Source organism: Solanum pennellii, chromosome 12 (genome assembly GCF_001406875.1).
Source record: "Solanum pennellii chromosome 12, SPENNV200".
NCBI lineage: Eukaryota > Viridiplantae > Streptophyta > Magnoliopsida > Solanales > Solanaceae > Solanum > Solanum pennellii.
In genome coordinates this window covers 63,737,279-63,750,449 of record NC_028648.1, presented here as the reverse complement: position 1 = coordinate 63,750,449, position 13,171 = coordinate 63,737,279, and the positions used below count along the sequence as shown (strand labels likewise).

Sequence of the window (13,171 nt, the reverse complement as noted above, 5' to 3'; positions counted from 1 at the left end):
AAACTAACACAATGGTTAATGGTTATAAATGTCAACTTGAATTTCTGGATTTTCAATCCTCCATGATCTTACATTGGACTCTATAATTATATGGTGAGCATGATCTAGCGAAGGATGATTACGGATGAGCCTTAAAAAGCTGAATTGCTATTTATCAAGAATTAAGAGTTATATGATGGCCTTTTCATTGTAATTGAAAAGGTAAAATGGATGTGCTACATGTGCAAGATGATAGCAATTAAAGAAATTATTCATAGTAGTGTATAATATCATCTACTTTGAGTCTTAAGTGTTAAATTTGGAGTCTTTTTTTGAGCTTTTGCTTTGTTTTTCGTGTTTTCTCGATCATGTAATTATGTCTATTAGTATTTGTAATTATAAGTGATGTCGGATTATATAAAATATCTTTATTTTATATATGTTGCTCCGATTCAATCAATAACATTTATAACGTAATTAGTCTGTTTTAGTTTATGTTAGCCTTATTTAGAAATGAAAGTTAGGTGTGGGAACATAGCTATCAAAATTTGTACTATTTACTGCATTGCAAGTATTTTGGTGTCATATGATGATTCACTCTATTCAAGACACATGTACAAGCATAACACATGTCTTCCTTTGATTACTCAAAATTCACTTTGCCTTAATTTCATCGCCGTGGCTGCGAAGCGTTCTTTTAAAGTTCACTGATGTCTCTTGTGTTTACAACCTTCTTTTTTTCTCAAACGTGAGTTTTCAATTATTTTTTCTCTGTTAACAAACATTAGCTTTGCTAGGTCTATTAGTTCTTCTACATTCACAAATTTTTTATCTGCGGATGCATGTTTTGAATTTATACTATTTATTTTTTTTGTCTTAAGTCATCGACCGCCCCTCAAAGTTGTCCGCATAATTCACTTACCCTATTATATTAGTCACCAACATTCGGACAGACACAATATCAAATAGATGTACCAACGGTAATGCTAGTTGTACTGATATTGGGGCTCATTTCATTGAACAAGTACTACTTTTAATAATTTCAAAAGTATTCTTAGTAAAAAAAAACACGTGTTCCATTTGCTACTAATCGGAGACACGCGTATTGGGGTCACCTCTGTTCATCATCTCTTCCCTTTCCTAAATATTCTGGTATTTGCTTTTTCCTGCTTTCAATTATGATTTTTTTGAATCTGATTTTTGTCTAATATGCTATTTTGATCATTAGTTTAAATTCTAAAAGCACTTTTTATTGCCTAATTGCATCATGTTAAAGGAAAAACTCATGTGATTATGTATTTGTGCTTTACTTGATTTTCAAAGTTGTGAATTTTTCACGGCACATTAGTGCACAATACGATATTTAGTTTTTTAGATTATAGTTTTCTGTTGGATATTCTATTTGCATGTTATTAAGTGTGTGATTTTCACACTGACACACATGTGGTGTTTGATAATATGTCTCAAAGAACTGAACAATATTATTTTACTTCCTTTGACATTTTGTTATGCTCTTTTCTCTCTTCTTTGATCCATTTTATGTCACTTTGCATCTATGAAGTACTTTGATGCATGTAAATGTTTAATTTGTATTTTAGAAAAGGAGTTTGTGGTTTTAACTTTTAACCCAAGGTTCAAAATTAAGTTTTCATTCAGTATCTCATTTTAGAAATGGACCAAAACTATCAAATTCTCCAAATGCGAACTTTCAATTTCAATGGGAATAAACAGGCCAGGAATGGAAGTTGCTTTACGGTATTATGGGCAATTCCATTGCTAGGTGGGAATGAACTTTTAACTTCTTGGGAAAAGAATAGCATTTTTTTTTCATTTTAGGTAAAAATTAACAGAGGTTTCATGAACATTAACCAAGTAAGCCTCGCCTTTTTGATATGTCGAGCCTTTTTGCAATTTTTATACTGTTGGTATATATAAGTTGAAAAATTCGGAAATGTTATTGTAGGGTGGAACAATGCTCTACCATAATACAACACAAAATCTAGAGACATTATAGAACCTTGATGAATCAGCTAATTGGAATAACTTGATATAGATTTTAATAGTTATCTCTCTATCTTCTCCTTTGGCACATTTACACAATAAAATACTCTTGATTTTGTATATTCTAGAGAGTAATATAATTCCTCTGTTCTCGCATGTTATTAGGGAATGTTGAAACATCAACTTAGCTTTCGACCACCAACTTCTTTAACGTTACTGTTCTCCGTTTCAGTTGATCCTCAAATTCTACTTTATATATAAGGAAGTGGAAAACTGAGAAGACCTCCAGAAAATCAAGATATCATCAAATGCGAATAGATCCTACATTGATAACCCAGGTATTTTGCAACAAGCTATTAACACTTATGTGACTATTCTGAGAATTGTTAATCCAATGAATGTTATTGCTATGTGCATGAATATGTTTGAAAATAGGATAATGTGTCTGCTGTTTTAATTGTACTCTTATGATTTCTGAAAATAAAAAAAAAAGGCTCAAATAAATGGTTGGTACTATGGGATTCCCCGCAAAATTGCCGGAATTTGCGGTTTTATAACTGTAAGGGAATTGAAACTAGCGAGATCATTAGCCAAAACAGGAATTTGAACAAACGTCTTAATACTTGAGAAAACTAAAATTTAGAAAAATTAAAACGCTACAACTCCCAACTTTTATCTGGAAAAGTCTTTTAAGCTCCAAGACAAGTGTCATTTAAAGCTAATTAAGTGAAGAACAAACAAGCTTTAGTGTTAAAGAGAGGAAACATGAACTTAAAATAGCGTACTGAAGAAACAAAAACTATTGAGTTTAACCGAATTAACTTTGAATTAATAGCAGAATTCAACAAATGATCAACTATCTTAGACAACATACCTAGGCCAAAGATCCGAATTCAAAGTAAAAGATTCAATTAGCAATTAAATTCTATATCTAATGACTACAATTATAAAGAGAAGTCACATAAACTCTTAGACTGTTATACAAGTTACTCTTAAGCTCAAGATATCAACCAGGCAGACCCAAGTCATTAATTTACTCAAAATGATCAAATAAAATAGAAACTGAAAGAAAGTTGGCAGTATTCATAATCATCACGGCCAACATACTGCATTAAATGTGGATATCAATCTCAAAGAAATCACTCAAACACTTGGTAACACGGGTTAAGTTTTAATACTTCTTATAACTAAGTTTGATGGGAAGCACAAATACCGAAAGTGAAATGTGAAATTATTGTTGAAGGAGAGAAAACATGTAGATTCAAAAAGGCAAGTGATGCTTTTAAAAGACTTTTGACAGAGGAAACACCACCCACCAAAGAAAATTCCATGATGCCTTTTAAGAGACTTTTGACAGACTTGCACCTTAATGAATTTGAAATTGATTGTGAAGCACTTAGTTTAAAATAAATAAATATATAAACAACTAACAAAATCAGCCATCAAAATATTGTAAAATAAATTTGGGATAAAGCATTAGTTAACATATGTCCTTAGTTCAACTTGATGTTTATTAACATGTCACTATCACCTAGTCACATTTAAGCTTAGTATAATAGGAAGAAGTAAGCTTACTGAAAATATTACTCCTTTTTTTAAGATTCCATTACCCTTTCTTGCTCCCATACATTCAATTGATGGGAAGTGTAGTATTAATTAAGCATATCGATTATTTTTTATAAGTGTCTCATCAGTTTCATCAATGGCTAGCTATTGTGTCTTGTGTTAGACTTCCGCTTTTTCAAACTCTTTATGTTGATGAAAATGTTCTTTAGAATCTTTATTTTTACCATCTGCTAAGTGGCTTGTGTAGAGGCCCTACACAAGCCACTTAGCCCACATAATACAAGATAGTAGAAATTAAAATAAAGATTTTAAAGAACATTTTCATCAACATAAAGAGTTTGACAAAGCAGAAGTCATGGCTGCCCTAGCTCCCCATAAATCCGGTCCTGGTAATTATATATACATCTTATGTTTTTTTAGTTATACTTCTTTGATCTTTCTTTTGTTGCTTCTTCACCCTTCCCAAATTTCAAGTTTAAATCACCTTTTTAGTAAAACGATCCATTGAAGTATTTTTGCATCCCAATACTTAGAAAACTTCACCTGTAGATTTGAGTTTTAGAAGTGACTAAGCTTTCTTCTATTATTGTTGTAGTATACTGTAGTGGGAAGACATAAGTTTACATCATTATTTTTGGGGAAAATGCACAATTACGCTCTCAACCTATGCCCGAAATCTAGAGACACACTTATATTATACTAAGGTCCTATTACCCCTGAACTTATTTTATAAGTAATTTTTTACCCCTTTTCTGCCTACGTGACACTAGCTTGAAAAAAAAGTCAACTAGCGTTGGACCCACAAGATAGTGCCACGTAGGCCAAAAAGGGGTAGAGAAAAATTAATAAAATAAGTTCAGGGGTAATAGGACCTTAGTATAGTATAAGTGTGTCTCTGAGATTTCGGACATAGGTTGAGAGGGTACTTGTGCATTATCCCTTATTTTTTTCATATTATTAATACTGGCAGTTCTAAAACAGTAGAGAGTGATCATACAGTAGGGAGATCGTTGATGGTTGAAAAAAATTAGGTAATTTTCAGTTATATCAATTACCTAACGGGTAAATTTGTTGTGAGCTCAAAACAAAAATCATTCAATAACTGTATTTTGAAATTGTCATAGCATGTGAGTCTTCCCTCTTGATTCTCATTCCCTTAATGAGGTATTATAAAGGATTGTTTGAGACACAAATATTATCTGATGATGAAGTTTTCACATTTTATGTGATTGTGCATATGTGGTAGGTTTTGCTTAAAGAAGTTGTTCTTTAACTTTTGATTTTTGAATTTGAAGTCTCAAGTCAATAGTAGCAAATTAGATGAAAGGAGAGAAATGCAACTAAAACATGCTTTTATCTTAACAAAAAACACTCAAATAATTAATGTTAGAGGTAAATCTAATGGTTAGATGGGTCTACGAAGTCATCTACTCCATCCATCTGTTTCATCTTCAATTTACTCAAAGTAATGTTCATTATTGTTTAATTAAATTTTGAAGGTACAATGTCTAAGTGCAATAATTTTGATAACAACAATTGTTGAGCCTTTTACTTAGTTAAACAAAATACATACTAATGTAAATAATCTTTAGCGGGATAAAAGAAAAGGAAAAATTTATTCATGACATCTTAAAATTGCTTCCTATTAAGGTAGCCAAAGAGGAACACAGTATGATGGAAACAACACACTACTTTTTTGTTGTTGCTAAGAGAGCAGCCATTTTTACTTTGAATTGGCTAAAATATTTAAACTTGAGCAAATGTGTATTCTAAGGTATTCTTAGGTTAGTTAAAAACATGTATAACAAGTCAAGAAGGTAGAGATGAAAGTTGAGTTTTAAGAGAAGAACTAAACTTTCTTCTGTCCAAGTCTTCTAAGTTAACTTTCCTCTATCGAAGTCTTCTGAATAAATATGCAATCTGTGTGCAATTAGTTAAGTTGATATACTTAAAAGAAACTAACCAGACTTTACTGGTGTGTTCCTTTTCAATAATTTGCAGGAACAACAAATAGTAATGTGCAGACACCAAAAAACAGACATATGCAAGGAGTTGAAGAATTTTTGTTTCCCATGGCACATTGCATAGTCCAAAACTGTGACACCTTCTTTTCTTCTTCTTTGTTTTTGAATTTTTTTTGGGTGCAGATTGTGTTATTAATTAACTGAAACCGCAAGATGAATTGAAATCTGAAAAATGATAAACTTTTATTAAACTGCAAGCTGATTAAATAAGTAAAGGGGCAGCTCTACTAACAGAAAACATGGAATCATGGACTTCTAAAAGACTGCTAACATGCCTATAAAATAAGAACAAATATAACTAGTTAAAAAGATAATGACTAAAAGAAAACGAATTTTCTAATAATCAGCTGAAATCTCTGACCCATGAAAAGAAGATCATGAGACACGTAACAATACTCCTCCTGAATCAGGAGCTGCAAACTCTCAAATTTTCTCTAAGAAATTCAAATCTGTTAACATGAAATGACTTTGTAAAAATGTCTGCCACTTGATTCTCTGATTTGCAATAAAGTAAAACTACTTCATCATTTTTCTGCACTTCCTTCAAGAAATAAAACTTGATGTTGAAGTGCTTGGTCCTTCTATGAAATACGGGATCTTTGGATATGGCTATAGCAGCTTGATTATCCGCAAGGATCTGAGTGCTCTCTACTTGCTTCAGCTGCAAATCGATCAAAATTTTTCTGAGCCGTAGTGCTTGATTATTAGTGGCTGCTGCTGCGATGAATCTGCTTCAGCTGTTCATTGTGCTACTATTTCCTGTTTCTTTGAGCACCATGAGAAACATCCTGATCCAAAAGTGAAACAATAACCAGACGTGCTTTTTCTATCACCAGTTGATCCGCCTCAATCACTATAAGAATATCCACGGAGTTTGAAATTTTGACTTTTGCTAAATATGATGACATAGGTTAGAGTTCCCTTAAGATACCTACTCTTTTGGCGGCCATCATGTGCAACTCACTTGCACAATTTAAAAACCTGGATAAAACACTCACAAGAAACAAGATGTCAGGCCTTGTTGTTGTGAGATACATCAAACATCTAATTAAGCTTCGATACACTCCTTTATCAACTAGTTCACTCCATCATCCTTTTTTAGCTTTTCTTTTTTATTCATTGGAGTACTGATACTCTTGCATTCTTCCATTCTAAATCTTTTTAGAATCTCCTTCATATAATTCTTTTGACAAACAAAAACTTCATTTTGAGTTTGCTTGATCTCCATTCCCAGAAAATAAGTCATCTCGCCAAGATCAGTCATCTCAAAGACTTAATCATTTCCTCCTTGAATTCTTCAATCAACCCTGTATTATTTCCTGTCACAAGTAAATCGTCGACATACTGAGAAATAATAATAATATTAGAGGCAACTTTCTTGACATAAAGAGTCGATTCACTTAAGCTTTTTTCAAAGTCTAAGCCTAGCAAATGATTATCCATTCGGTTGTACCAAGCTCTAGGAGCTTGCTTTAGACCGTATAGAGCTTTCTTTAACAGATAAACCATATCTTCATGTCTTGGTACGGTGAATCCTTCTGGCTGCTCAACATATATTTCTTCATGTAGTAGACCATTCAAGAAAGCAGAGTTCACGTCCATTTGAAAAATCTTCCAATTTTTCTGAGCCGCAATAGCCAAAAGAATCTGAATTGTTTCCAATCTGGCTATTGGGGCAAACGTATCAGAAAAATTTACTCCTCAAACTTGTGCATAGCCTTTCACCACCAATCTAGTTTTGTGTTTGTTTACCGAACGATCTGGATTTAACTTTGTTTAAAAAATCCATTTAACTCCAATCACTATTCTATCTTGGGGTCTTTCCATGAGCTTCAAAATTTGGTTCTTTTCTATCATGGTCAGCTCCTCCTTCATTGCATTTGTCCAATTTTGATCCATTTTTGCTTCCGCATATCCTGCAGGTTCAAAAACAACAACATTGCATCTCTTAAAAATATCAGAGAGTGACCTTGTTCCCCTAAATAGGTTGATCATCCACCAAGTCATCATAATCAAGTTGTGAATTATGACTTTTAACTCGAGACTCCTCATTCCATTCCCATTGCTCATCTTCAAGGAATTGAACGTCTCTACTTACCATAATCTTGTCTGTTTGAGGTTGAAAGATCCTATAAGCTTTAGCAAAAAAGCTATAGCTAATGAAGATTCTCAAATCTTCCCTCTTATTCTAGCTTGTCTCTCTTAACCTGTGGAACATAAGAAAAACATAGACATCCAAATATCTTGCGGTTTTTCAAAAGAGGTTTGACACCATACCATGCTTCAAGTGGAGTCTTTCCTTCCACTGCCCACTTGGGCAGTCTATTCAGAAAGAAAACAACAGTGTTTGTTGCTTCAGCCTCTTTAGTAGATTCTTCTCATGCAACAAGCATCTTAACATATCCATGATTGTTCTATTTTTTCTCTCACTCACTCTATTTTCTTGTGGATAACAAGGGACAGTAACCTGGTGCTCAATTCCAGCTTCTTCACAAAAAAGAATTGAACATAGCTGAGGTATATTCAGTACCATTACCTGACCTAATGATCTGAATCTTGCAACCACTCTGATTTTCTATCCAAGCTTTGAACTTCAAGAAAATTCTAGAAGCTTCAGACTTAAACTTCATAAAATAAATCCAACACATTCTTGTTAGATCATTAATGAACATAGTATAATACCTACTGCCATTGAGTGATGGAGTTCTTTGTGGACTACAAAGATCAGTGTGAATGACTTGCAACATGCGGATATGAAGTAGGCTCATAGTCTATGGTCTGCCCTATTATAGTTGAGGGTCTAAATCAACTTCGCCAAATGCTTGTGGAGTTTAGTTTCTATGCGTCTCAAGAAATCATCCTTTTGTTCACTCTCTTGCATATCTTATAAGACATCTATTGTTGGAAAAACGTGATTGATGGTTCATCTAAACTTTCTGTTTTCTGCAGATGTTTTGCGAGGAACGTGACTTATTTTTGGAAATAGCTGATATTATAAGAGGATTGGGCTTGACTATCCTGAAGGGGGTGATGGAAACAAGGAACGACAAAATATGGGGAAAATTTGCTATAGAGGTAACCAATAAAGATTTGGATGTAAATTGCTTCTTGTACTCTCACAATATTTGCTTGATTATTTATCATTAACTTAGAATTTGCTATTTAAAAACAGGCTGACACAGATGTCACAAGGATGGAGATATTCATATCACTCGTTCGCCTCTTGGAGAAAACAACAAAAGGTGGAACAGAACTTGTCAATGCTATCAATAACAACACAGNGATAACAACACAGAAATAGTGCATTCATTCCACCAAGTAACGATATTACCTTCAACCGGTACATCTTGTAGTTTGTTGTGATCAACATGTTACTACTGGTTCACCCGGTAATGTTAAGAGAAAGCGACTATTACATGCTTGCCATGACAACATTTACACTAAAATGATACTTCTGGTGGTTCTAACATTATTCGGTAATTTTTGTGTCCCATGAGCTAAGGTGTATCAGAAACTCAGAATCTCCTGAAAAGCATAAGCTCTACTTTAGGCCCTCATTCAAGGTGGATAGAATATTCCAATCCACCCCTGTTTGTAAACTTGTAAATTATGTAGCAATCAGATGCTATAGAATACCTCCTGTAGGATGCTATGATTGCACAAGTTAGTTGTTTTAATTCTTTCCTTAAATGTTGGTCATAAAAAGGTTGTTTTTTAGTTTAATGAATAGGAAAGTTTGAGATGTTACACTATCCAACTTTCAATATGCAGAGAGGAAAGTGTAACAGCTGATAAGAAGCTAGTTGAATAGTCATATACATTTTTATCTACCAACAACAAAAGGAAGACTGTAATTGAATGCTTTTGAGATGTATAAAGTGGTTTTTCATAGGGAGAAGGTGTTGTTTGTCCTTCTAGATCTACGTCTTCATTAACATGTACTACCTTAGGTATGTGAGTTATGTCAATTACATCATTTACCTCTTCAGCTACAGAGTCCTCTCCCCCTAAGTCGTTGACACAGAGATATAGATGGTCCACTTAATTTCTTCTACTTTACTTCTAATGGCATGTTTTTCATCACCTAGAACACTTTATTCTTCTTTTTCTTCATGTTTTACCGTATACTATTACATAAGATTATATATATAAGACAAAAGTATTCATACGCCCCTGAACTTGAAGCTTTTTATTCGGTATACACTTAAACTTTATTTTGTTTGAATTACCCCCCTCCCCCGAACTTGTTTATTCATCCAATGTGTGCATCTTTTCTGTCCACCTGGCGTAGAAATTGAAATCACTCTACTAGGCACGTGAGGGAGTGATTTTTTGCCACGTCATAAAGCTACACCAGTTAAAAAAATATAAAATTTCTATTTTTTTAAATATTGACTGGCCGCAAATGACATAACTGTCGTCGTCGCCATCATTATCGAAGCCCAAGGGCCATTTCTTTGTGTAGTAGAGTTGTTTCTCATCGTTGAAAATGGATAAGGATTCCGATTCAGCCGATTGAGCAATGTGAGAAGAGATAGAGTGTTATGTTAGTTGGAAGAAACCGTGTTGTTTTGCAGTGGAAAAGAGGTTAGAGTGAAGAATTGATTCTGCATTGGAAAGAGAGATGAGAAGAGGAGATACGGTGGTTGGTGCTGGAGATTGACCGCGACCGGGAAAGGAGTTGGAATATGATATTTATTTTTGCCATTTTAATTTATCTAGGTGGCTATTATTTATCCAGGTGAAAATCCACATCATCACTATTTCTGCCAGCTGACGCGCGTGTGTAGTCACACTAGGAGCAACAGCCAAAAAGGTGTACGTGATAGTGGAATAAACAAGTTTGAGGGGGTAATTAAAACAGAATATAATTTAAGTGTACACCAAATAAAAAACTTCAAGTTCAGGGGGTGATGAATACTTTAGCCTATATATGATAATCAACAACAACATATTCTTGATAATAAAAAACAATACTCCATCTGTTTCAAAAAGGATGACCGAGTTTGACTTGTACGGAGTTTAAGAAAAGAAAGAATAATTTTTAATCTTGTGGTTCTAAATTAAAGTTATATCAAATGTACCAAAATACCCTTTAATCTTTTGATCTTAAACATGTCACATGGAGTTAAAGTACTGCCAAAAAAGGGTCATTCTTTTTGAAACGGAGGGAAGTATGTCATTTCTCTATTATTAGAACTTTAGCCGTGTTTTTAATATCTAAGAACTTTTAATAGTAACATGAACGTATAGAAAGCCTAACAATCTAGAACGACAAATAAAACTCAGTTTAATACTAAAAAATAAGAAACAATACACCTTTAGGTAGACCTTCACAGAATAGAACATGTCATTAAGTTTTGAAATTCCACAGTTTTCTCCATGGAAACTGCTAAGCTCCTTTAATATGCTTGTCGAAGTTATAGTTGAAATCACAAGAAGAAAAATATCTCCACGACAATTAAATCAAGTGTTGTACGTAGCGTACATATGTGAATTACCAAAGCGAGAATTGAGATAACCAATTTTATTATTAATGTATATCACACTTCATTGGAGCAGAGAATTGAGATAAAACCAATTTCGTTATTCATTAACCAACTTTGTTATTCATATCTTTCACATTCACATGATAGATAATTGAGACAACCAATCTCATGAAATTTGAGTATCTATTTTTGGACCAAAACATAGCAATTACCAAATCAGTGAGCTTCTAATAAAATTCATTCAATTCAGCAAATGATAAATCTTTACGGACCAAATATTCAAAAATAAGAACAAAACCAAGAGTCTATCACAATCCCATCACAATCAAATGGTTATAACAAAGGAAGGATAAAAAAGAAAGAAGAAAATACAACACACAATGGAACATGATAGAACCCAAGAAAAACTTGAAACAGAAAAATAATCACAAATACATGATACAACTCAAATTTGAACTTAAAAAAGAGATGGTTACCTGAATTGTACTCTCTCTTTCTCCCGTGTTGGGGTATTTCAACAATGGCAAAGAGAAAATTTAATAATTTTCTTTAAATAAAGAGACAAAATAAAGAACATACCAAAGAAATTAAGACTGTTTGATAGAGTTTTCTATAACTTCAAGAGATTATCATAGGTATCCACTACATTTGCAGGTGGTTCTTCAAAAAGAGTAGTGGATGGGCATCAATGCAGGCTGGTTCCATTCCCAGGTGGTTCAATGTGAAACTGGTCCTATTCATTAATTTGCATTTGTAGTGCCCGAATCAAGTCTGTTTCAAATTTAAGAGGATACAATCCATGAGGAAAAGCTAAGGTATGCCCTTGCAGTAGCGCGTGTAATTCAGTGTTGAGTATTAGTTATTTCCAGACTGATCATTTCTTTACTCCTTTGGAGTCTTTTTTGACTTACTAATTTCATTTCAACTACACTTCTTAGCCTGTGTTGGAGTGGTAATTATTAACTTTGTTTTATGTATTTGTGGTCTATTGTGACAAAGTAGCTACATGTAAATTGTTTAAGCTTGTTATGCTCAATATTCCACATCCAACTTAGGTTTCTATCATTTCCTCTTCAGTGTTAGCTTTAGCCTATAATAAGGTTATTATGCCGATGAGGTAGTAAAAAGGCACTTCGGTACACAAAGCATCTCATGTTATAAGCAGATGTGAGGAAGGTCCGCACCTCAAGAGGTGTGATGTAGACTACTTATAAATCATAATGAGAAATCTTTACCATTGATCCAAGGCCATTTTATTTTGATGTTGGTTCAAATACGTGATATGGTTTTTCTTCTCCAGTGGTGATGTACAAGTCCTCTACATATCAAGAAACCGTCTTCTCCGGTGGTGATCCATAAGTTCTTCACAAATCAAGATCGAGTATTCATCTATGGTAGATGTAGTGATCCACACATTTTCATACGTCGCTGTTTACCTCCACATTCGTGCTCATATTTAATAAATAAGTTAGTCCATCAATTCAAGAACAACCAAATGTCATTTTTTCATCTTTTCCATCATCTTATACTTTTGTATTCTTCATTCTCCCTTATTCACTGTTGGTGAATAAGAGACTTTTAGAAATTGATGGGAAACTCGAGAAGAGTAATTTTTATCCCGAGCTTATGCATAAATTTTGGTGATGAAATTTCACATTTGACTACTGAAATTGGAGGTAATTAATTTTCATTCTAATTAAATTTCTGTAGTTCTCCTTTCAGTTTTCGGAAATCTTGACTTCCACTATCCATTTACAACACATGTTATTCTATGTTATTAGCCTACTACTACGTAGCTCTCTATCGAGTACTAACGAGAGGAACATTAAAAAGGCCAAATCGTTCTTCACAAGTGAGTTAGAAATGCAGGCAACTCCACATTATAGTCATCCTGCAATGAGTTTATTATTGCCTACACAGCAGTGATTGGTGAAATATCTTTTCCCTATATCTAATTTAAAAAAAAGTACGGAATTTTCTGTATCAGATATGTATTTGTTAGCTTCTAACATGGCTTGGTATACAGAAGTGCAGACCATTGGGAAGAGGATAAAGAACATACGACTAAAGAATAGAAAGACATTTTCTTTAGCTAGAGAGCACTGAGCACAC

At 33.5% G+C, this 13,171-nt stretch overlaps 1 pseudogene; it reads left to right on the top strand.

The window, feature by feature from the left end:
* The first annotated feature begins 1,150 nt into the window (after positions 1-1,150).
* On the top strand, positions 1,151-5,803 carry LOC107006731 (annotated as a pseudogene).
* Positions 5,804-13,171: the final 7,368 nt, after the last annotated feature.